This window comes from Choloepus didactylus, chromosome 9, assembly GCF_015220235.1.
Source record: "Choloepus didactylus isolate mChoDid1 chromosome 9, mChoDid1.pri, whole genome shotgun sequence".
Classification (NCBI taxonomy): domain Eukaryota; kingdom Metazoa; phylum Chordata; class Mammalia; order Pilosa; family Megalonychidae; genus Choloepus; species Choloepus didactylus.
Genome location: NC_051315.1, coordinates 44522016 through 44548451, shown reverse-complemented (window position 1 = coordinate 44548451; position 26436 = coordinate 44522016). Strand labels below are relative to the sequence as shown.

The 26436-nt window shown below is 37.9% G+C and overlaps 1 protein-coding gene across 2 annotated transcripts in view; it reads right to left on the bottom strand.

The window, feature by feature from the left end:
* The window catches only part of GPD2 (glycerol-3-phosphate dehydrogenase 2), a 151237-nt gene extending 144451 nt beyond the window's left edge, over positions 1-6786 (bottom strand). The window contains exon 1 of one of the 2 annotated variants that reach the window (XM_037849299.1): positions 6639-6786. The gene's annotated coding sequence lies outside the window, so the exon portion shown is untranslated. Of the gene's footprint in view, positions 1-5930; positions 6132-6638 lie in introns of those variants that run through there. The other variant, XM_037849298.1, reaches the window with a different exon arrangement.
* Between the last annotated feature and the right edge of the window lie 19650 nt (positions 6787-26436).

The following is a 26436-nucleotide window of genomic DNA, read 5'->3' as shown; positions in this document are numbered from 1 at the left end:
CCAATATATTAAAAGCCTTTATAGAAGGATATATGTAGATAACCAAAAGTGAAATTCCAGAGGATATATCACTATTAAAACAACAGGAGGCTTCAATAAATCAAAATTGAATAAGGTCACCATTCCTAAAGTCCCTACACTCTAACGGTAACTCACTGTTAAAAAATAAAGTATATTAGTAATAATTTCATTTTATCTGAATAATTAAAAGACATTCCCAAATAATGTTTTAAAATTTTGTTAATATATATTTCAGTGCAGGGCCCCCTGAGGAGCTGGGGGAAAATGCAGAAATGTTGGACTTCCCCACCTGGGTTGTTGCTGATGTTCTCACAAACATTGAGGACTGATGGTTTGGTACGTCAAGCCCTCTATCTTGGGGCTTGCCCTTATGAAGCTTGTTACTGCAAAGGAGAGGCTAAACCTACTTATAATTGTGCCTAAGAGCCTTCCCTTGAGTGCCTCTTTGTTGCTCAGATGTGGCCCTCTCTCTCTAGCTAAGCCAACTAAGCAGGTGAACTCACTGCCCTCCCCCCTACATGGGACCTGACTCCCAGGGGTGTAAATCTCCCTGGCAACGCAGGATATGACTCCCGGGGATGAGCCTGGACCCAGCATCGTGGGATTGAAAATATTTTCTTGACCAAAAGAGGAATGCGAAATGAAACGAAATAAAGTTTCAGTGGCTGAGGGATTTCAAATGGAATCAAGAGATCACTCTGGTGGGTATTCGTATGCACTATATAGATATCCCTTTTTAGGTTTTAGTGTATTAGAATAACTAGAAGGAAATACCTGAAACTATCAAACTGCAACCCAGTAGCTTTGATTCTTGCAGACGATTGTAAAACTACATGGGGTGACAGTGTGATTGTGAAAACCTTGTGGCTCACACTCCCTCTATCCAGTGTATGGATGGATGAGTAGAAAAATGGGGACAAAAACTAAATGAAAAATAGGGTGGGATTAGGGAGATGATTTGGGTGTTGTTTCTTACTTTCATTTTTTATTCCTATTTTTATTCTTTCTGGTGTAAGGAAAATGTTCAAAAACAGATTGGGGTGATGAATGTGCAATATATGATGGTACTGTGAAGAGTTGATTATACGCCATGGATGACTGTATGGCATGTGAATACATCTCAATAAAACTGAATTTTTAAAAAAATTTTGTTAATATATATTTCATAATAAAATTTTATTTGGGAGGTGTGGTAGGTTAAATTGTGTATCCCCCCCCCAAAAAAAAACACGTTATAATCTATATTCCTGTGGATGTGAACCCATAAGATCTCTTGAAGATGTTTATTTTTAGTTAAGGTGTGGCCCAAATGAATGAGGTTGTATCTTCATCCAGATTACTGGATTCCTTTTTAAATGGAATAAATTCAGTAATAGTAAGTGAAAACCATGGGGTGGGAAGATCCAGGAGCTGGAGGTCAAGGGAACTAGGAGGAGAATGCAGAAGACATCGCCTGTGCATTGCCATGTGACAGAAAAACCAAGAACCCTGGGATCACCAGCAGCCAGTCTCAGAATGCACAGTCTTTACTAAGAAAGCTTCACCTTGCTAACACCTAAGTTTTGGACTTCGCCTAGCCTCAAAATGGTGAGCCAATAAATTTCCCTTGGTAAAGCCACTGCACTGGGTGGTATTTGTTTTAGAGAAGGGAATCTAAGATGGGAGGGAAAAATTCTATTAACTAATTTTAGTGAATTAATAATAGAACCAACACAAGATTGACCTAATTGAAATCAAAAACCATGTTTGTCTACTGCATAATCAGAAATCTGGTTTTGAAAAAACCAACATAACACCCACAAATGAAAAATGGGAAACAAGCACAGATATGATACAGAAGAAATATGCAACCCAAAGAACCAGTAAGAACCTCCAACAAAAGATGTAAGTCCTGGAAAAACAATGAATGAATGCCTTGGTCACATTCATGTCAGGAAAGAAAATTTGAATTCTGGACAACCTCTGACCACAACCATTATCTAAACAGCCTCAGAAAATCACGCACTCTTCTTTCCATCCTTTTCCTTAAACGTCCCTGAGATGGATCCCATCTTCTCTAAAGTTGAGATTTCCTGGCTTGCAGCCAATTTAACCCTTATCTTTCTCAACTGGGGTTGAATCTCGTCATCTCTCCTTCCTACATTTCTTGCAGCCAGCACATCAATAATTCTAAACAAGTAAATGCAAAATATGATTTGTATTCATTTCTTCTTCCCCTACAACATAACTTCCAAGTTTTCTTATTCCTAAGGTGATGATTCGTGCTGGAATTACCTCAGTATTCTTATGAGCAACTAAAACTTAATTTGATAATACCATTCAGTCTTTCCTATCTCCTAAGATAACAATTTTAAAATTAGCCCAGATATAGTGGGTCCCAACCCTAATGACCAGTAAGTTTTCCTTGATACTTCAGATGGACAGAGTTATAAGCAGGCAGAGAACTCCTTTATCATCTGACACATTTTTAAACAAATGTGTTAAAAGTGGCAAGAATGAAGTGTTATACTTTTTAACTCCAATCCTGGGCTTTAAAACTTCAGAGTTATTTTGAAAAGCATTATTTAGTGCACATACAAAACTGTACTTAAGATTTCTAATATATTTTTACACATAAGATTCATTTTTTTAAGTATATGATTATTCTGGCTCTTTAATTCACTAAGTACAAAACAGCTAACAGTCTTCAAAGATGGTCTTCTTTTGCTGTAATCTTCAGGAAACTTTAAGTCTGTTACTGGATTGGCATTCTTTTACCACAAAGCTATCTCTATTGAAACCTATAACCAAGAAATTAAGATTTAACAAATAATTATGGTGACTGAATCATTATATAGATGCCTTTTTCTTACTTTCCAATATATGGTAAAATAGCCAAAAGGAAACATCTGAAATTGCTGAACTGTAATTCAACTGCGTTGATCTTTGACGGTGACAGGGTAACTATATAACTTTTATCTTGTGATTATAAAAACACAATCACAAGATAAAGACTGGCCCCCACTCATACCCACTTATCCTGTTTTACAACTTTAGAATTTTATGATCACAAAGACAGCCATCAATGTTTACTAATGAAGGAACTTGAGTCAGCTCAGAACTGACGCTTCCCAATTCCTAGACTATCTTACTAGACAAAGCTATATCTAACCAAACTTTGACCACCTGAAATGCACAGTAGCTTAAACTTTAACCTATAAGTGACCTACACCTTATTATAATACTAAAATCACACCCCTCTTCATGGGCCATCATTTTCTTACCACAGAAGTCATCTAACTAAGCAGAATACAACTTTCATTCACTTCTATGGTGAATGACTAAGCATGTAATCATTCTGCGCATGCTAAATAATTAGATCACCTCTAACTTCATCATCCAGAGCCATTATTCTCATTATCCTCAAGTCTTTCAACTTTTGATACTATTAAACTATCAAAGTTACTGCAGTTCGAGGAGACAGATTTTAGGCCGATAGGCCATTTGAGCTCCTTGCTTTGCCTGGCAATAAACTCTTTCTCTTTGAAACCCTGGTGTCATAGATTGGCTGTTATGCGCATTGGCAGAGAATCCTGGATTTGATCAGTATCAAACCCATGATCTGTCTCTTCCGTAAATACAAAAGTTAAAGCCAACATCCTATATCCTACCACTGGGCATATGATTATGCAAAATCTTATGTGGGTCTCTAATTGTTTTACCTTGTTACACTATAAACTCTCAAAACAGGATAACAATACTTTTTATTTACCTGCTACACAAGCCTACAGAAAACTTCATTTAAGAAGCAAAGTGCTACATATATTTGATTTCTAGTGCTCTTTCTGAAGGTTGTTTCTGCACTTAGGACAACCCCATGAGTCTGGGTGTTGACAAATAGAATCAAGTTTTAGAAAACCTTAGAGGAAGAATTATCACACTGAAAAATAAAGAAGAGAAATTAGATAATGATCCTGGAAATTGCCTCCTTTCTCTAACAACCATTGTGGTCATTGTCACCCCTCTCCCACACGTGCCAAATTAAAGGCGGGGAGGGGACTGGGATAATTCATGCACAACAAGCAAAAGCTAAATTATCTCACTAACTGTATTCTTTGACCCAATTTTCCTTTTGAATATAAGAAGGAAATACGTAAGAAGGAAGGAACCTAATATTTGAAGTCTACAATCTGCTAGGTACATCGCTAGGTATTTTGCATGTGTTATATCATATAGTATCTGCATTTTACCAGTGATAAAATTGACAGTGAATTAGGTAGCTTACCTTACAGTACCTGGAAATATATTTGGCCATCCCCATCTAGGGCCAAAGTCTTTGCTTTTCCCCCCACTATACTCAGCTAGAATCTGTTCCACCTTTGAGTCACTCACTGAGAAAACATTTATTGAGTGGTCATTACAAGCCCGTCAGCACTCTAGGCATTAAAGACATGGAAGTGTATAAGCAAGACCAAACTGTGCTCTCACATAACTTACCTGCTAGTGGTGACAGACAGAAAACAATCAAACAGGAAAATTTCAGAGTTAGGATAGTTTATCAATATAACTTACCCATGATGATAGATCTTTAAAAATATCTACAATGAGATTAAATAGTTGCAAAAACTAACCTGGGTGACGGTAACACTGTGGCCCTCTAATCAACTACTGAACCATGCTACTGCGTCTTTTAATAAATCAGAGATGGAGGAGAAAGCAGAGTTTTAATACTGCTCAGGATTTCATTTCTCTATAAAATAAAGTAACCATGTGAGACATTAGAATGGATGTCTCCAAGAAGGTCCTCAAATCCACAATTCCATCTTTTGTCCACTACTCACTTATCTATTACTGCCTGTTTGAAGAGTTGGTTGGAAAAAGCAATGGAGTGATGTAACTTGACATAATGCCCCCTTGAGAAACGCAGGGGAGTTTCAACATCCAAATCATAAGGTTCCTGAGACTGCAAGTGGTATCCAGTGTGCAATGGAATCTAGTTCTCAGAGGATGGCCAACAGGAAGTGTAGGACTCAGAGTGGTCTGTACCTACCAGGAAGTACTTGGCCCCAGTGTGACAGTTGCCATTACCTGCCACAGTCCAAAAAGAAACTTCAAATCTCTTAAACTTGGAACATATCCAAATACTAACAGCTTTGTTTTAAGCAATAAAGAGCCTAACTTAGCAATTTCCTTCCTTCAATTCTTGCATACAAGTATGTTCACTAAATTAGCTGTTAGCTAAAATGCTTTTTTATGACCTATTTTATAATTTCCTCCTATGATTTTTATAATATGTTGTGTAATCTAGTTTTGCCCATGTCACTACGACTTTGTGAGAATTTGTGTTTGCAAATTACTTTGGAACTGCTGATGAAGGTTGTTATGGAAGTGAGCCCTCCGCCGTCCTCCGCACACCGTGGAAGCCGGTCTAGAGACCATCTGCTGAGAGCAGTACTTCATTCACCCGGCTCGCACATTCACGCCTAAATCTATTTTTGCTGGTTGAAATTACTACGTGTGGGAGTGGAGGCTGTTTTAAGTTCATCATTGTGCACCTTCCATTTCCTCGAGAACTGTCGCACTCCAGCAGCTGAGATTCCCAAAGCACCCTCAGCTCCCTTTCCCACTCTTGCTTCATAAGGGAGCAACTATCCTTATCAAATGAGCGACATCCACAAGTTAAAATAAACTTTCAATTAGATACCAACCACCCTAGCCCAGAAGTTATGCGACTTTACAAAGAAGGCATATTTGTTACAGCCCCCACCTCCCCAAACACTAAACAAGCAGTCCATCTTCTGCTGTCGGGGAGAAATTCTAAATCTTTCCCCAGATTCCCGCCACCACCCACCCCTAAAAACGGGAGTCCTAGAAGATCACTACCCACTACTCCCCCGGGGGAGGGGCGAGGGATCGCAGTAAGCACACACCTGAGATTGATCCTCTCGCGCGAGGGGACAGAGAGCAGGCGCACCCTAGTTCTAGTTCTTCCAGCCAGGGCGGAGCCTCTGCCTCCCCCGGAATCAGAGACCCGGCCCCGGTGCTCCCAGCGAGGCGCGCGCGGGTGTCACTCCCCGGCAGGCTGAGCTAGTGTAACCCGACTCGCCCGCGCAACACCCTCCCCGGCGACTTCCTCCTCCCCCTCCAGCTCCTCCTCCCTTCCGGAGGACAGATCCCCGCGGCCCGCCCGCCGCCTCGCCCGGATTCCTCGGGCCCAGGCTCCTCCTGCCCGGCGGGGGAACGCGGAAGTGGTAGCGGGAACTGAGGGCGGGGAAAGAGCGTGAGAGTCGCGATCTAGCCGGCGGCGAGCTAACGAGGTCTCCGCCGCCCAATGAACGTGACTAGACCGGGACACGGGGACACGGGTTCCGCCGGGTGGGGCCGCGCTGCGGCGGATGCAATGGCCCTCGCCCCAGGCCGCGGGTCCTGCCTTGCGCTTTCGCCATACTGGACTCCAGATCCTCCGTCCCCGCCTGGCAAGACTGAGGACAGCCAGGGCAACCTCCGCTGGGCTAGACCTGGGGAGGATCGTGAAAGTGTCCGATTTCCTCTGCCCTCCCCCACGCGGGCTGTCCTCGCCATGTGGCCTAGAGAGGGGAGATATTCGCCCGGCTGCACGCTGGTGGAGACTGGCTTACCTGACTTCTCGTCGCCCGTCTCGGAATCTGGCTTCCCTTACTCGGCACCTCCCAGCAGGCAGGCTTCCCTAGGCCTAGAAACGTGTCTAGGAGGCGGGTAGTCCCCTGGGACCCCGCTGTCAGAAGCCCAAGCCCTCGGCCGGTCTCCTCCAGCTCTCTCTTAAGGCTCGCCGGGCCTCCTGCCTCCCGCCTGAATGTCAGAGCGGGGACCTGCTGGGAAGACCAAGCCCAAGCACCAGGAGGTGGGATGCTGAGCACAGGCTCTTCAGGTCCAGCCTCGAACAGGTGGGGTGGGGGTGGAGGGCCGGAGACAGGGAGCCCTGGCAGCAAAGCAGCAGGCTTCCCGGTTGCAACCCCCATACCCCCCAAAACCGACCCTGCCCATTGAGCATGCCCAGCTCACTTGATGGAGCTACAACTGCTAGGCGAGACCAATTGGACCCAAGGAGGGCAGAGATGGGGTTCAAATGGACCCCCCACTTTTTAAAGGCCATTCCTCGCAAGACCTCTAGGTGCTGTACAAATAATATTTCTACCATGGTATTGGAAAATACCCAGAGGATGGTAGGAAAGGCCTTACAAAGGAGGACAGCCAAATTAGTTTGAACCAAAATCTCAGCGGTGAGGTTTTTTTGTTGCTGTTGTTGTTATAAGTCAATTATTCATTAAGTCACTTATTTAGTTCCTTTAAATACCACAGAATTCCTATAATTGACCCAGAGAAGTGTGTAGAGACTTTAGGATGCCTTGTGTCCCAAATTCATAATAATTCCAGGAAACCAGCCATAGGTTGATCCAGTAGAACACTGGTTCTCAACCCTAGATACCCATTAGAACCATCCAGGTGTTTCTAAAAGTCCACTGCTAGGTTCCCATGCCCAGATCAATGGGAGGGAGGGGGAATGGAGGAGAGTAGTGCCTGAAAATCCTTATATTTTTAAAACTGTGGCTGACAAAGTGCAACTATGGGGCCAGCAGCATCACCTAAGAACCTGATAGAAATGCAAATTATCGGACCCTCTCCAGACTACTTGGTTCTTAAACTCTGGTGTTGGGAACAAGCTATCTGATTCTGGTGATTCTGAGGCACAGGAATCTTTGAGAACCAGTTTTAAAGCTCCACCAGGTTATATAGTACACACATCATTGAGAACCTCAAAATATACCAATGGTTTTCACATTTTATCAAATCCCAAACATGTATCTAGAAGCACATCTCTAAAACAGAAAAGAATAATCTGATTGAATCAGGGTGGCAGTCCTGGTTTTCCTTCCAACTACATCTCACAATGTAGTTAGTGCTCGGAAAACAGGGAACATCTGTTATTAACTTTTGTTTTCTGGTGCCTAGAACAGTGCCTGATACTAAATAAATGTTTGATAAGTGTTTATTGATTTGAAATGAATGCTTAGGTGAACAATTTGTTCCTGGCCCTATTATCTCTGCTGTTTCTTTTCCCCACAAGTCCTAGTCCCTTGCTAGCTAACAAATCAGAAGGGATTCAGTTTTCTTCAATAACCCATGACCATTTATGATGGTTTAGTCCAGGTCAGACCTCAATGGAATGGGACATGGACCTGGCATATTTTGAGGAGGTAGAGCAAAGTCAGGAGCATTGGACATGGTTTCACTTGCCAAAGTTGGGATCCCAGGCAACCAAAGGGAAGCAGAAGGACAATAGGTATTCGATGGGGTTTACGAAGGACACAGAAGAAAGAAAGGTGTGTATAGGAGAGGGTGAAAGAGGAGAAATAAGCAAGCTAACATGATCAGCCTACAAATTGCGCTGGATCTTCTTGTTAAAAACTACTCGCCTCTGCCCTCCACCGCTCCACTCTCCATGCACACATCTAATCTCAAGTATGAGTTGAATAAGATAAAATAAAGGGTAAATTATCGGAAAATGGTTATTTCCATTTACTGGATAAAAATATTATCTGGTGTGTAATTATTCAGAGCACAGTGAAAAGTGGTAAAAAAAAAAAAAAGAAAAAGTCATTTTTAAAGTAGATAATTTCAAAATTCAGAGCTTCATGATACTTTTCCTTTAAGACCATACAGAAACTTACAAAATCAAAAAATCATCCCGTTTACTGCATCAAGATTTTTCTAAAGGGAATTAAATATATGAAAAAAAATTCCTTTTAATCTAATAATACATTTTATGGCTTTCTTAAAAGGTTACTATTAGTGAATACCTCAAGTAACTTTCAGCTTTTCTGGCTCTGCATCTGTGTCTTGCTCCTATTATGACAAAAGAAGAATTCCCACTGAAATAGTTTGGTTGCTGATTGAGATATCTAACAGGAGTACAATTTCCCATGTGCCTAAGCAATATCTTTTCATTATTAAGATAAATTTCAGGAGGGTGGGGAGAGGTAATAATTAATTTAGGAATTGCTCTTCAGAATTAAGTATTACCAGATCCATAAACTAATATATATATACATATATATATATATATATATATATATATATATATATATATTTTAAACTCTTAACACACATATACTTGCTGCTTCCTTTTGTTCATGGAATTAAACCAAACCAAGCAAATAAATAGGTTGAAGGCCAAAAAGAGAGAAAACTGAATGGAGTGTGGGCAAAAACACTTACCAAAACCAAATTTTAAAACATAAAGTAATTATTTCAGCAAAAGGCAATCTACTGAAGGTAAGGACCTCAGGGAAGTTAGTCTTAAGTTTTTTTTGTCATCATAAGCATGACTAAGCATTGGAATGAAACTATGTTTACTGTCTTTCAGATTGAGAGTGTCAAGTAACTCTAGTGCTCAAATAACTCTAACTCTTTTCTAAGCCTAAGAAAACTTCAGGACTCAAGTGACTACACAAATCTGAGAAGCTTTTCCCTTCTTTTTCATTCATTCCTGTCTTACCAAAGCCTAAGTTTGCCCACCACCAATTTATCTTATTTCTGTAGTGTTTTCAGGTGAATGTAGGTTATTGCATATAGTCTAGTGCTACAAAAGCAAGAAATTCCTTCCTTCCCAACCCTACTAAAACATCTTAAACTCAGCTGCTAGGAGTGACCTCCCCGCAGCATGAGGGAACCTTCCATTGGTGATTCTTTCATGTACCTTTAATGACCATATGCCACATGCCCAGGGCCAACCCCTTTAGTCTCTGCCCATTTCTAGAGAGTAACAAATTTCCTCCATAGCCAAATACCAGTTGGTCATTAAAGCAAACGTAATAAAATTTGTGGAATATTAGAACTGAAAGGGGCCATAAATATCATCAACCTCCACTTCTTTGTTTTCCATAGAGGAAACTGAGGCCCCAAGGTATTAAGTGACTTGCCTAAAATTACTGAGTTAGCTGAACATCAAGCCAAGACTAAAAGGAGAAACTACTTGGTATGCCATACATGGGGGCTTCAAAGCTTCTTGTAAATTATTTAACGTTGGTCTGGTTCTCTTGTCTCCCAGAGCCTCAGTTTCCTCATCATCGAGGGATGTTAATAGCTAATGTTTACATGTTGTTTACTCCATCCCAGATACTGCTCTTGAAAAAGAGCACATAACCTTTGATCCTTAAAATAAACCTATGATTGTTATTTACAAAATGGGGATATTGAGGTACAGAACGGTTAAATAACATGCCCAAGATAACACAACAAGCAAATGGCAAAAACTGGGCTTTTGTGAATAATGTAAGTAAAATGCCTGGCATATAGGCTGTCAGTAAAAGTGTCAGCAATATCAGTTCCCTTCGCCTAAACCTCAGACATTCTAACTCTTGGTCCGATATCCTGCCAGACCCTTTTGTTCTGAGCTTTGGTTGGTACATGTGTTCACATATTTTTTTCCATTGTATTATTTTACATATGATTTATTATTTTACTTTTGGTGTATTTTAGTAGTTTACATGATTTAGGAACTACTCTATGCACATGCAATTTCCATTTAACAATATTTGCAAACTCTAAGAAGCTAATGAAAAGCTAAGCAAAGACTACAGGTTTAAGTACTACTTTCAAAGAATAAAAGTAATACAGAGTTTCTAAAAGATTAACAATCTTGAACAGGACTGGATTTGTCACTTAGGGGCTTTAAGATTGCAATAGCTCATTTAGTAGAACTCCACCTACTTGTTACTTGAATTCTTGAGCAGAGTTGTAGGCATCTAAAAGTATCCAGCAGAAAATCTTCCTGTGTCAGTTATTTTCAGACTTACAATCAAGAATCAGATGAAAATATATGAGCCTTGAGAAGATGAAATAAAAATACTAAGTATATTTTTAAATGGGTACTTTAAGTTTTATTTCTGCTTTATAAGAATCTGGGAAAGTATTTTTTAAAATAAAGTTTTAAAGCCCCAATATAAAATGGTACCAAGAAACTTAGATTTAAAGTTTTTGAAGGTAAAGGTAATGCATATTCCTTCCTTAGGCAGGAATCCACTGTGTTTCTAGGATAGGGCAGCAAATGAAAACAAGCTTTTGCAAACAGTGATGATACAAATTGAATAATGTTGTCTGTGAATATAACCTCTATTTAATCACAACAGGAAGGTTGTGGGTAAACAGAAATGTCCCAAAAAAACTCATGCAGAGAACATGAATGAATATCAGGTTCTGATGTGGAACTGAAACAAAAATAGAGAATTGGGCTCTTCAGAGGAAAGCTGGTTACTATAACAATGAAAGTGGTGGCTGTGCTGAGTATAAACAGCCCAAGAAACTAGAGATCTGTTCTGATCCGTATTTGAATACCTGTTATATAGCCAAGAGAATGGTTTCAATCTCAGAAGTGAATGCTTATAAAGCAATGGGTGGCATTTATGTCTGTACATGATTGGCTTTCAAATGAGAATTTGTCCTAATTCAGCAGCCTTGAAATTTGTGGACATCAGCCTCATTTCTGCTATGTCAAAAGGAAGGCACTCACACAGAATAAGTATAGACCAGAGAGGAACAGGTGCTGTTCCCCTCAGCAAATACCTTGGCCTCAAAAGCAAATCTCAGTCATTCCTCCTCTATCAGCAAAATCATAGTGCAAATCCAAAAAAAAATGAATGACAGAAAAGGAGAGAATATTTGCTCTGTTATCCTTGGGTTGCAAATTGAAGTTCATTTTTGGAATAGCTCTTTAGGGTGGTATAAAACAGAAGGAGAAAAATGGTCCTATGTAACATCCACTGAGGAGAAATTTTACAATTTAATGGAAAGCATATTATGTTAAAATTCTCTAGACCACACTGTAAACAGATAATCCCCTTCCTTTCCTGCTTAACTCTTTAACCCTGGCCAAGTTTCCAAGAACTGAGACAACTTGACATGGTAAGAAGCTAGAGAACTTGCATTGGAGCACCTAAAAATATGTTTTCCCTAGTGTATTTAAAGTAATGTGTGTTCTGATAAGTTTCTTTCAGTAGTCAAATATGGAGTGAAGCAGTTTTCCCTGAGCATGTGTTCTTCAGTATCAGCCTGTATCTCTTGTATTTTTGCAATGGAGCAAAAGTTCTGCCCTCACAAAGCAGCCTTCCTGAAGTGTATCTCCAAGTGCTGCAAGGTAAAGTTCTGACTTTTCCATCATTATTGTCATCCTAGGCACCAGTTATGTTCCTGCTTGAGAAACAAGGGTAGGTGAAAAGGGCCTACTTTGACCTAAAGCAAAGACTTAAAACCTTCTGTAGTAGACTAAATAATGCCCTCACCACCACCAATACCACCACCACCAAAAGTACCCGCATTCTAATCCCGGGAACCTGTGAATATTATCTTGAGATGGAGAGATTGTCCTGGATTATTGCAGCGAGGCCTAAATACACATGTATCCTTATAAGAAGGAGGCTAGAGGGAGACAACACAGAAGAGGAGGAGGCAATGTGACCAAAGAGGCAGAGATTGCAGTGATGTGGCCACAAGCCAAGAGATGCTGGCAGTCACCTGATGCTAGGAGAGATAAGGAAGGGATTCTCCTCCAGAGCTTCCAGAGGGAACACAACACCTTGATTTCAGCCCAGTGAAACTGATTTTGGACTTCTGGCATCCAGAACTGTTAAAGAATAAATTTCTGTTGTTTTAAGCCACCAAGTTTTGGTAATCAGTTACAGCAGCAATAAGAAATTAATACAGCTTCCTTCCTGCGTTTATTACACTTTGGCACTGATGCTAATGTGAGTTAGAAAAACATCAAACTGTGTTTATCTGTATCCCAGCCAGGTGATATTTATATTTATGTTTTGGCAGCTGATCTGGTTTTGTGTATCTTTGTAGAGCTAGACCTTCACTACATCATTGACATTTTAGGGTATTTTTCATTCAGGATCCCAAAGCAATTTACAACTATGTAAAGCGGGCTCTATCCTGTGGGAGATTCAAGGAATACTAGAGCCTTATAAAATTTGAGAGATGCCTGGATCACTTTATTTTTAAGCTTCCTAATAAATAAAAAAATGCTGAGCCAAGGTTTAGAAAGTTGTTGTATAATCTGAATGTTTACAATTAGCCCACTGATGCTTAATGCAGGAAATATTTCAGTAACTGTCCATATAGCCTCATTTAAAGATAAGAGCAAAATTTTAAATTTGGGGTCTGTTTTAGTTCTCTGGCTGCTAGAGCAAATACCATGCAATGGGTTGTTTTAAACAACAGGAATTCAGTGACTCATGGTTTTGAGGCTAGGAGAAGTCCAAAATGAAGTTGTCATCAAGGTAATGTTTTCTTCTAAAGGACTGTGGCATTCTGGGGCTGGTGACCAGCGATCCATTGTCCTTGGCTTTGAACAGGCAGCATCTTGTGTTTCAAATTTCGTTGACTTCCAGCTTCTGGCTGTTTCCTCTGGCTTTCTCTCTCTCTCTCTGTGGACTTCCCTATAAGGCCTTCAGTAATAGGATTAAGACCCATCCTGATTCATTGAGTCACACCTTAACTGAAGATCCTACCTACAATAGGTTCACACCCACAGGAATGGATTAAGTTTAAGAATATGTTTTTCTGGGGTATGTAACTCCAAGCCACCACAGGGTCCTTAGTGGACCAGGAGTTATACCACCCAAATCTGAATTCAAGCAGGATTTATTTCTTCAGCAGCTGGGAGTGTCTTCAGCAGGTGGCTTTCAGCTCCCAAATCCTTCAGAATTTCCCTCTACTGGATAGAGCCACCTCACCTAAGGTTTTTCCATTCCTGGATTAGTCCTTATCCCATGATTGAGTGAGGCAAGTGTATAAAAACTGTGATGGTTTGAAGCTGTATGTACCCCAGAAAAGTATGTTCTTAAAGTTAATCCATTCCTGTGGGTGTGGACCCATTGTAAGTAGGATCTTGTGAGTAGGCTCTTAAGATGTGATCCACCTCATTCAGGGTGGGTCTTAATCTTCTTACTGGAGTCTTTTATAAGAGAATGAAATTCAGGCAAATAGAGAAAAAACCATAGAAAAAAGAAGCTGGAAGCAATGAAACCTGGAAGAGAAGAGAGAGACCAACAGATGCCACCATGCCTTCCCATGTGATGGAGTCGTCCAGGATCACCAGCAGCCAGTCTTCAGGAAGAAGGTATTGTCTTAATGATGCCTAGATTTGGACATTTTCATGGCCTGAGAACTATAAGCTTGTAAACTAGTAAATTCCACTGTTAAAATCCCACCCATTTCATGGTATCTGCATTTGGTAGCCTAGCAAACTAGTATAATCACTCACCTAGATAACTGGGAGATAATTCTGATGGGTTCTGTCCTAGAACTCCCTCAGGGGTTGGCTGAGGCTTTGTTGGCTTGCATCACAGTTCTACTTCTCCTTCTGCCCAATCCTATTTCTGCCCCCTTCTTTCACAGGTATTAATCCCTAATAAATATCATTAAAGACAATCTCTATCTCAGTATCTGCTTCCAGAGATCCCAGTTTGCATCAGGGTCCTTCTTAAATGTGAGGCCCAGGTAACCAAACCCCTTAACTTCCACAGAATTTAAAATTTATTCTTCCTCCTTGTTCTAATTTCTCCATTAGGATTGTAAATTTCTGTCCAGTTCAAATAAAGATCTATCCCCTGGAGCCAGCAGCCTCTACAATCCATACCACGTATGTCAGAGCACCAGGCTCATAGTTCAGGAGTATGAATTGCTGGAATTTTCCTCACACTCTACTTTTTTTTTTTCAGGTGTTTTTCACTTAGGTGTTTCTAACTTCAGCCATTCAGTGAATATTAGTTGAGTATCACCTGTGTACTATTTTATTGTGCCAGAGATACAGTGGTATATGCTATTACCACACACTCGGAATTGTAGCGTGTGATATACTTTAGGCCAAAGTTCCGATATGCCTCCTGGGCAAGGTAAAGTGAGTTAATTAGGCTTGATGTAAGACAAATAAGGAGTGGTGGAGTCTGTTGCAAATGGAGAAAGCATGCCACATCTAAAGGGGTGAGCCCGCTACCTGAACCCAGTGATCCAACTCTGCATTACCAACTGGGACAACCCTACATTGTGTTCCTCCTGATGTGATACATAATACAAAGTACACAGCATCACATAGCAATTATTTTTGCCCCAAATATTTAACCTGAATTTTTCAAGCCTTCAGATCTAAATTCTAGTCCACAAACCAACTGGTCCTTTCTCTTCAATAAGACAATGTCATAGAAGGAAAGAAAGATGGGGAGAGAGGATAGAGAGCCTGAGTAAAAGCAACATATGTAACAAAACCAAATGCAATGCATGTGTCTTAGTTCAATGCTGGTTTGAAAAGAAAATGAATGTAAAAGTCATTTTGGGGACAATGGGGAAACTTGAATATGGATAGAGTATAAAATGACATTAGGAAATAAAGCTATGTTGGAAGTTAAAAAAAAAATGACATTAGGGGTTTAAATAAGTTTATTATCTCAATTATATTTTTAAAAAACATTAAAATAAAAAAATGACATTAGGGAATTACAATAGTTTTTTGTTTTGTTTTGTTTTGTTTTGTTTGGTGTGAAAATACTAAGATTATGTAGGAAATTGTCTTTATTTTTAGAAATACATGCTAAGGTATTTAGGGATGAACTAACATCTCCATACTTCAAAATTGGTTAGCGAAAATATAAATGTACAGATAGAGGTATTTAATCTTATAATAGAAATGGCAAAATATTAACAGTTGTTGAATCTACAAGTAAGCCGATAGACATTTATTGTTATTTCTATTGCCTGTAATACTTTTAATAAGCTGTAAGATTTTTATAACCAGCATTTTTAGAATAAGCAAAAGGGGTAGCCTCTACTCAGCTCTTGTCCACTGTTGTTTTCATAGAGGAATTGGGCCCAGTGTTACCATATACTCTAATTTTTTTAAAGAAATTGGAAATCTATGAGTTTTTTTCCATTTTAAGAAAATATTGACAATCAAATCTTTTAAAACAAAACAAAAAAACACTGTACAGGCCAAATACAATTCTTTTTCGTGTCAGAGCTGACCTCTGGGAGTGTGAATGACCATCTCCAATTTAGACCCTTTCCACATTAACAGTTACACCTTAGCTCTCTGACCATCCATCCAGGTTTTTTTCTTTTCTTTTCTTTCTTTCTTCAAGTATTATCTGGCTAACTTAATCCTTTTCTCATTCTTTACCTTTTTTTACTTCCAACTGGCCTTGCCACTTTGCATTGCATTGAGCAGTTGGAGAATAATGTGAGAACTGATCAGCCTATGGATTTCTCAGGAGTATCAGATGATTTAACAAACTGAGAATTGTTTAATAATTATCCTAGGACACTAAACATTATCGTAATGATCTAAAATAGTTATTAAACCTCCCCCACTTAGGATTTTTAAATTACAACATCTGTCTTCAGGAAGCATTTCTATTGCCTGTAATATTTGCAAGACATTTACAACTGCTTTTAGTTATATATCATACCCTACGATAAGTTAATAGTTTTTTTCCTTATTTAATGGCTGAAAATACTACTCATGGAGTCCTAAAGGTAACTCAAGTCCTTGGTATGAGATGGTATTAGACCTAGGCAAGCTTCCTGGATGACAGGCTGCTATTTATCCAACAGTGCCTGTTCTCTCCAGCTCCTGTTTGCTTTATTAGCTGATTACCAGGCTGCATATTCAACCCAGGTTCCAACTATATTAAGAGCTATTTACTAGCTAAAATCAATACCCTTTCGATTAGACACCTGGCGTGGCTTTTTGGTAACTAAGCATTATTTGGGCTTCATCGCTTTTACTCCATCAGGGAGATGGGAAAGTGCTTTGTTTTGATTTTTTTACAGTTAGTGGCTACTGCTCTTAGCAGTAGGAGATAAAGGGTGGTGGAGACTAGCTCTGCCACAGCTGAGACTAGGAAGAAACACCTAATATTTACTGCACACGGAAAGGGGCAAAGAAAAATGGAACGGCAAACTATGGTTTAACTGTTTAAGGTATTTTTAATTAGGTAGAACTCTTTGGACATATGTCTGGTATTATGGTATAGTGCTAAGCCCCCAAAATACAATGATGAATAAAAAACATTCTCCAACTTAGTTGAGTTGGAAGGAACAACACAGAAACAATAATTTCTATTAGAATGTAAAAAGAACAAAAAGTAGATGTGGACCGGGATTTTGAGATAGCACAGCAAAGGGTATGATTCATCCTTATTAGAAAGAAAAATGCCAAAAAGGCCTTTTTGTTGGTGGTGATGTGGTGGGGGTGATGGTGGTGAAGCCAATCAAAAAGGCCCTATTTAATGTAGATATTTTATTACAGAAATAATCCAGGTTCATTATAGAAACATGAAAATATAGAGACAAGAAAACAAGAAAAGAAAGAGAGAGAGAGAGAAAAAAAAAATCCCTATATCCCAGCATGCAGATCAGCATTAACCACTGTTACAAGATTTCTATAAATATTTTAAGGATTTTTCTATGCATTTATATGCACAACTCTTTAAATGAGTAACTATATATGAAGGCATGGTCTTTGAGTCATGTAGTTATAAACCAGATCTTGTCACTTTCTACCTCCACAACCAGGGACAATCTGCTTAATCTCTCTGAGCATCAATTTCCTTATGTATAATATATGGATAATACCAACTTCACTGGATTTTTGTAATGATAAACAAGATGATGGGAGTTCAGTTCTTAGAAGAATCCCTAGGTCATATAAGGCACTCAACATCTAACTTGTAATTATTAAGAGCTTTCTGTTCCAGGCACTTAGAACACATCAGTGAATTGAAAATACAATATTATATTTTATTGTGATCATTATTATTGGTATAATGTTCTGTAAGTCTTCTCTCATTTAACAAAATATTGAGAACATCTTTCTATGACAACAAAGATGGATCTATATTATCATTTTTACCAGCTATATAGTATTTCATTGCAAAGATGTACCAAAATTTGTTCAGTTATTTTCCTATTCAAGGATCTACAAAGACGGTTTCCAATTGTATTATTAACAGCATTGCCTTGAATATCTTTGTATCCTTGTCCAGTTGATTCTTAAGAATATTATTGAGTCGTGGATCAAAGAACATTTAAGAAAACTTTTTAACATATGCCACTAGTTTGTGCAAGGAAAGCTTTCAGAAGGAGGGGATGTCAGAGATGGATATTAAAGAAAGCAGAAGAAAACTGTGAACACAAGTGAAGGAAAGATAGCCACAGGAAGTAGTTTGTTATCTTCAAGTTGTTCCTAGGTCATAATTGAAAGCAAGGCATCTTTTAGGCTAAATAGCTTTTAGGAACCTGTAACTGTAAAAGGGAACTTAGAGAGTAATCCAAGGTAAAGGAGATAAAGGATAAAGATGTTATTTTTTCTCTCATCTTTCAAGTGGACTCTAAAGAGTTGGAGCACCTTATGAAATGGAGATAAGCACAATTTCATAGCCCACAACACTAGGTAGAGTTTTCTTTTTTTTTTTTTTTTTTAATTTTTTAATTAAATTCAGTTTTATTGAAATACATTCACACACCATACAATCATCCATGATATACAATCCACTGTACACAGTATGATAACATAGTTATGCGTTCATCACCACAATCTATCTCTGAACATTTTCCTTACATCAGAAAGAACCAGAACAAGAATAAAAAATAAAAGTGAAAAAAGAACACCCAAATCATCCCCCCATCCCACCCCATTTGTCCTTTAGTTTTTTTGTTTTTTTTTCCATCATAAAGTTGTACATTTATCACCACAATCAGCACTTGAACATATTGATTACTACAAGAAAAATTTTTTTTTTTTTTAGCAAAAAGAAAAAAATGATAAAAAGAAAAATAACATGTCATACAATACAATATACTAGTAAGGACAGCAAATAACACCACTACCAAGAATCCCATATTCCTCCGCTATATCCCCCTCTCATATACATTTAGCATTGGCATATTGCCTTTGTTACATTTAATGGAGGTATATTACAATGTTACTGTGGACCATAGACTCCAGTTTGCTTTATGTTTTTTTCCTGAATACCATCCCCTTTTCAACTCTCTACATGGTTGACATTCATTTGCTTTCCCACATACAAAAACATTTTTACCTTGTATCTTTTTTTATCTTCATTTTATTGAGATATATTCACACACCACGCAGTCATACAAAACAAATCGCACTTTCGATTGTTCACAGTACCATTACATAGTTGTACATTCATCACCCAAATCAATCCCTGACACCTTCATTAGCACACACACAAAAATAACAAGAATAATAATTAGAGTGAAAAAGAGCAATTGAAGTAAAAAAGAACACTGGGTACCTTTGTCTGTTTGTTTCCTTCCCCTATTTTTCTACTCATCCATCCGTAAACTGGACAAAGGAGTGTGGTCCTTATGGCTTTCCCAATCCCATTGTCACCCCTCATAAGCTACATTTTTATACAACTGTCTTCAAGATTCATGGGTTCTGGGTTGTAGTTTGATAGTTTCAGGTATCCACCACCAGCTACCCCAATTCTTTAGAACCTAAAAAGGGTTGTCTAAAGTGTGCGTAAGAGTGCCCACCAGAGTGACCTCTCGGCTCCTTTTGGAATCTCTCTGCCACTGAAGCTTATTTCATTTCCTTTCACATCCCCCTTTTGGTCAAGAAGATGTTCTCTGTCCCACGATGCCAGGTCTACATTCCTCCCCGGGAGTCATATTCCACGTTGCCAGGGAGATTCACTCCCCTGGGTGTACTAGGTAGAGTTTTCAAGGAATGCAAACCACTGCTAATTTTTAGCCCATTCTTTCAATGCCTATTCGACCCTCTCTCTGCCCCAGGAAAAATATAAAACTCCAGTCTACTTGATGCAAAGTTTTGTCTGTTTGTTTGGTTTTTAATTTAATATATTTAAAAATAACAGGAGTGCTTATTAGAAAATGCCTATTCCTAGAAGTAGAGAGCACATACAGAGATTTTGATTGTGTGGAAAACAGGGTGGTGACCAAGGATCTGCATTCAAGCGAGCACCCCCGCTCACTCAGATGCAAGTAGTCCTCAGTCTACAAAGAGGAACATCTCTGTTCTAGAGCCTGCTACTCAAAGGGTGGTGCCTACAGAAGTAACGAAAGCCTCACCTACCAGTTTGTTAGACACACAGAATCTCAGACTTCAGCCCAGACCTACTATACAGAGTTTGCATTTTTTATTTAGCCCAGTTTCCTGGGTGATTTGAATGCACATTAAATTTTGATAAACATTGTTTTATAGGCTAACTTTCAATAATCTCTGAATAGATGCTAAAATAATTCCCATGAAAAGTGGAAGTCCCTTCCATTTGGTTTTGGTGTGTGGGGGGGGGGGGGAGACTTAGAATCCAAATAATACTATATGCAACAAGGAGCCTTGTTTCTCAGATTCTTCCAACATCACTTGAGTAATCTGAAGAAAAAAAAAAAAAAAATTCCCAGATGGATAAATCTGTGGCATATGAGACTCCTTCACTAGCATTCCAGGAAATGTAATGAGGAAAAATGAGATCTCAATGATCCTTTAATAGTTCTCTAGTTATCCCCTTCTGCTTATTTATCAATTTATAACTCTTTTCCAGGTAGAAATGACTTCATATGAGGTTGCAACAAAGAAGATTTAAACAATTTGAAGTGTGATCAATAGATACTAAATGAAATAAAATTAGTTTGGATTTCATATCTCTTGTCAGTTTCTATTGAACAGCTTTTTAAATGGTAAAATTATGCAGCTGAAACTAAAAGCAAATAGGGGAAATCATGGAGCTTTTACTTGATATTTTAAGAACTACAAAATTGGTAGAAATACATTTTATTCAGTGACAAACTTCATTGTATTAGTTCCTTAGAGGAAACTGGCTGGAGATAACCACTTTGTACTCAAATCTAAACATTTCATAGGATATCAGAGTTTTTCATGAAATAGTTAAATAAGTATTTCAGACAGGCATGTTGAGATTTGGGAAAAAACTTGAGGGGAGGAGATGTGTTGGATCAAGGGAAATTTTTATATCCCACAATTTCCTATGTTCCAAAAATATTGAGAGAAATTTTCTAGGTTTGTTAGGCCTTAAAAATGCAGTATAACTTTAGATGGTTTCATCCTTTAAGTTTCATTTTTAAATAAGGCAACAGTTGGTTTTAATTAACCAGGAAAAAAAAAAAAAGAAACAAAAAACAGGACGCAAAATGAGCCAAAGAACATTTGTAAGTTTTTGTTTGGTACCCAAAATTATGTTGATGCTCATTTCACTATAAAAATACTTAGGTTAAATTTAAGGAGATGGTGGAGGATAATGAAGATAAAAGAAGACAAAAGAGGTCAAGTAAAGAAAGCAGAAAGGAAAATATGAGGAATGAAAGAGTTCCAGATGAGAACTATCAGTAAGGAGGTTTTATATCAATCAGACTCATAAATTTAAAGCCAACAGTCACAGTAACAAGAAAAAGAACTGGAATGCTCTTTAGACTAGAGAAACACCTAGTTCTTCATGAAACTAGCTTCAGTACCAGCTGTAATACTTCATATCCATTTGGCTGGTCAGGCAGACTGGATCTCTGTGGAAATCTCTTGGTTGCTACTACAGAATTCAGGTTCACAGTACAATAATTCTCAAATTTTTAATATTTGTACATGTCCCTCACTATTGTTGCTTCCTTTTTTATTAATTTAACACTTCTCTTCTAATCAACTTACTTCTTTTAAACTCTAACTTCTTCCTAAAAAATAATTTTCATGAATTACACATTAATATAAACACATTATTTTCAAATTTAAAAAAAGTCCATATGCCACCTAAAAGCATCTCATGAACCAATGGTGTTTGGAAAATCCTAACATTATGGGTGCTCAATAAATATTCGGTAAATTAATGAATCAGTCTTAACTTATTTTTACTATTTGTCTAGGAACTTGAACACACAACATAAAAATCAAAAAACGTTGCCTATTCATTAAGTCTTTGCCCCCAAACATCAAATTAACCTTAGTTTTCATCTCCTAGCAGATGTTTAATTTTATACAATCAAAGCCTCAGAGTTTATTTACCAGTATTAATCAAATAATATAACTTTTCTTTAAGTCTTTTTCATTGATCACCCACCTTGCAAAGAATGAGATCAAAGAAAAAGCAGAAAGTGATCCCAAAGCAGATTCCTCTGAGTAAAATAGATTAATTTACCCTTCAATGAACACCAGCTATGCCTGAGGCATTGTGCTGGTTTCTGAAAATACAAAGATAAACAAGACTTAATCCTATATTCAAATTGCCTAAAATTTGACAGATAAATGGATAAATGTAATTCAAGGTGATAAACAGTAAAAAAGAGGTATGTATCGAGTGTCTACAGGAGCACTAAGGAGTAGGTAACCAGCCCAACAGCTCCTGAGAACAGCTAAGGTGAGGTTTCCATGGAGTCAGGCAGTAGCTAAGCTCCAGGATCTGGCACCTTAGCAGGCATTCAAGAATCGTTTTAAAAATACATGAATAAGTGAAGGATTAGAGTCAGATGTTAATCACTTGGATAAACAGGAAGAAATCAATTCAGGTCTAAACCATCCAATGTGCTGGGCTAATGAGTTTGGACTTGAGGATAAAATGATATGAACCATGGGGAGACTTTGAAATGATACCGTTTGGTTTAAAACCATGAATCCTGACAGGTTCATTTAAGTAATATTTTTCATTTCCCAGTCTGATTTCAAAGGATGAGTTGTTTCAACTATTATGCAAGTGACATTAATAGGAAAAGTATAAGATCTGGCAGAACAAGACCTGGGATCTGATGCTGAGCTCTGGCAATGACAGACAAGTTCTCAGTCAAGTCACAGTCTCTCTAGGCCCCAATTTTTCTGCTTTGGAGACATCCAACTGTTGGCTCTATTTGCAAAATATATTCAGAGTCTAATCACTTCCCACAACAGCCTCTGCTGCCATCTTGGTCCCAGGCATCTTTTGCATGGATTATTGAAATAACCTGTTGACTCCTTGGTCCCTTTCTTGCCTCCAGTCAGTCTATCCTCAACTCAACAGTCAGAGAAATCCTATTAAGTAAAAATGGGCTATTCTGCTCAAACTCTTCCTGTGGCTTACAATCTCATTCAGAGCAAAAGCCAAAGTCCTCGCAATGGATCCTATGCCACCTATCACTCTGACCTCATCTTCCACCACTTACCCATACTTAATTCCATTCTAACCACAAGGGCCTCCTTGCCATTTCTCAAAAAGGCACCACATGCCTCAGAGATTTTGCACTTGAACTTCCCTCTGCCTAACATACTGTTCTCCCTTTTCAGGTCTTCACTCAAATGTCACTTCCCCTGTGAGACCTTCCCTCAGCACCCCATTTACAATTTCAGTCCCTCTCCAACATTCCATAACCCCCTTCCCTGGTTTGTTTTTCTCCTGGGCTCTTACCACCATTTAGCATACTACCCATTATGTCTTATTTAATATATCTATTATGGATCTCCCCCTATTAGATTATAAGTGCCACAAGGACAGGGATTCTGTCTTTTTGTTCACTGATGTATCCTCAGTAATTAGAAGAGTGTCTGGCACATAAAAGCTCTCAATAAATATTTAATGTGTGACTAGATTAATTTATGGAATTTAGACTCCTTTCTTGTTATACTCTTCCACAGTTAAATAATAGCACATGTCATTATACTGTCTGAAAGACAGAGAAAATAAGAGCACTTTGTTTAACTCATCATCATAATGTAATCTGTGAATCTAATTAGATATTACATAATACCTGTATGTCCTTATTTAACAACATATATTAAAGGCCTATTTGTCCCTTCTGGGACAGTTGTTATTTAGAATATACATGGAATAATTGGAATAATTGGTGACATATCCAGTTTTTTAATGTACATGACACTGAAATCATAATCATTTAAAAAGTAAGTACTTGTTAAAGAAATGCTAGTATTAAGTAACCTTTGAAAAAATTTTTTAGAACTCAGCCACTTTGAATGTAAGAAGTTGATTTCTTTTTTGATAAAGTTCACCAATAATATGATGTTGCTTAAAGCTATTGAAATGTCAGTGCTACATAGCTAGAAAGTAACTTGAGATCATTTGGTTTGCACCTTTTCCATAAAATATGTGAATATCTAAGCTATTCAGGACCCACATATTTCTTTGGAAAGGAACACATTTAGATGTATCTATAAGAAGCATTTGAATCCTTTCAGATAGTAGACCTGTTCTTTAAATTTTAATGTGAATGTCTGACCTCACGTTGATTCTCTCTCCTTGTGCCGCAGCATCAATTATTTCGGAAATGTTAGTTTTAACCTTCAGTTTGTATAAAATTTGAAGAATGAGAAACATAGATATATAACAACTATTTATGTCCAAGAAATATTGGTCTGTTTTAAAAGCAAAAACAAATCTGAAAGCAGTTTTATTTCAAATACTAAAATGAGAATAGATTAATTACATTCTCTGTATTTGTATTACCATTTTTTAAATGTAAGTAACAGCAAGAATGACATCAAGACCCTATCCTTCATTAATAAGGAAAATCAAGCTTAGTCACAAGTGATTTGTGCATTTTCATCAATTATTTTTAATTTAGCATAGCAAATTATTTAAGCAGAAATGACTGGGTTTTTGAGGCAAACTAAAACTAATTGAATACTTTCTGCTGTTTTACTACTTGTGTTGAGCATAAAAATCTCTATATCCACATTCCCCACACCGCCTTGGAAGAAGATTTGGAAACTCAGCATGAAAAAACCTGTGTTTCAGTCCCAGTTCTACCACTTAAAAATATTACCGTTATTTTTCTAAGTCTCAGTTTCTTCATCCATAAAAGGGAAATATTACAAGCCACACAGCATTATTATAGAGCAAAATATCTGTGAAAGTACTTTGTGACCATAAGTCTTCCATTAACATAAACGACTATTATGATAATTACTTCTGTCATCACCCCTACCAAGATGACCCCCAAAAGAAGCAAAGATTATGAAATATTTATGAAAATGAAAATTTCCATTTTTGCAAATATATATTTTGGCTACTATGTTGCCTCTTTCCTCAGTTTTATACTTACTTGTCCTTAAAACCATATTACTCACCTTAGTACTTGTTAGAAGAAGGTTTTATAATATTGATTCTCATTATCAATAATAACTAACATTTATTGAGCTAAGCTTATTATGTACAAGACACTGTGTAAGAGCTTTATATGTATTAGCCCATTTAATTCTCACAGAAATCCTGTGGGGTAAGTACAATTGTATGACCGTTTTACAAGGAGGAAGCACAGAGAGGTTAAATGTCTTGCTGAAGATAACAGAGCCAGCAAAAGGTGGAAATAGGTTTCAAGCCTTGGCAGCCTGACTCCAGATTCTGTACTCTTAACCATTATATCAACTTTCTGAAGCTGACTAACAAGGCCTACTTCCTTAATATTCAGTACTGCTAGTCAAGGCCTTGGGTGACTACCAGTGCTCTCAACTGACCTGGCCAAGCACTTTCCCTTAGGATGGTAAATTGAGTAACCACACTTAGTGTCTGAGTGGGCTTAACTTTTCTGGTCAGGTATAATACTCCTAAAACCCAGGAAAGATTCTCTTGGAAGAATTCTTATCAATGAATGAAACATTTTAAATGCTAGGTTTGTATTATGTATCAGTTCTATAACATAGGATTTGGAGTCATAATATGGCAGTTTTATTTGGAATTCTTTACTCTTCTGAACAACAGTTTCAGGATTGGCCTTTAATGTCATGGTAGAAGACATATTATTAGCTTGATATCTTCCAGCTACTTGGTCTTAAAGGATAAGCTTCTAGAAATTTCTATTTCTGAGCAGTTTAATATATAGAATTTAATGTGACTAGAAAGTTGTACAGATCAAGTATAGAGTAAATCTGTTATGTAGCATAGACCATTTCTCTAATATAAAGAGTATAAGCTTCAGAGGCAGAATTCCAATCCTCTAGTTACATTTTGAAGGATCTTGAGAAAATTACTTAAACCCAAGTTTCCTCATCTGTTAACTGGAGGTGTTCTAATTTATGGTAATTATTTTGCTGTTGGTTTGAGTTGAACAAAGTCAAGTTTCTCATAAATACTATATGTTTTTTATTTGTCTTCACCAACCCTATTATTTTTCTTTTACTAAACATAATTAATCCTAGAGGTGAGAAAAAAAAAAACATAATTAATCCTAGAGGTGGAGAAAAAAATCACATTAAATTGGAAATAATCTGCCCGTGTTAGACATTCAGTTAAGTGACCAAATGGAATATTTCTTTCACTAGTGCAATAACTCTTTTGAGTAAATAGTGTGTGTGTGTGTGTACACACACACACACACACACACACACACACACATATATATATAATAGGAGAAAGAAGTGGAAGAGTGAAG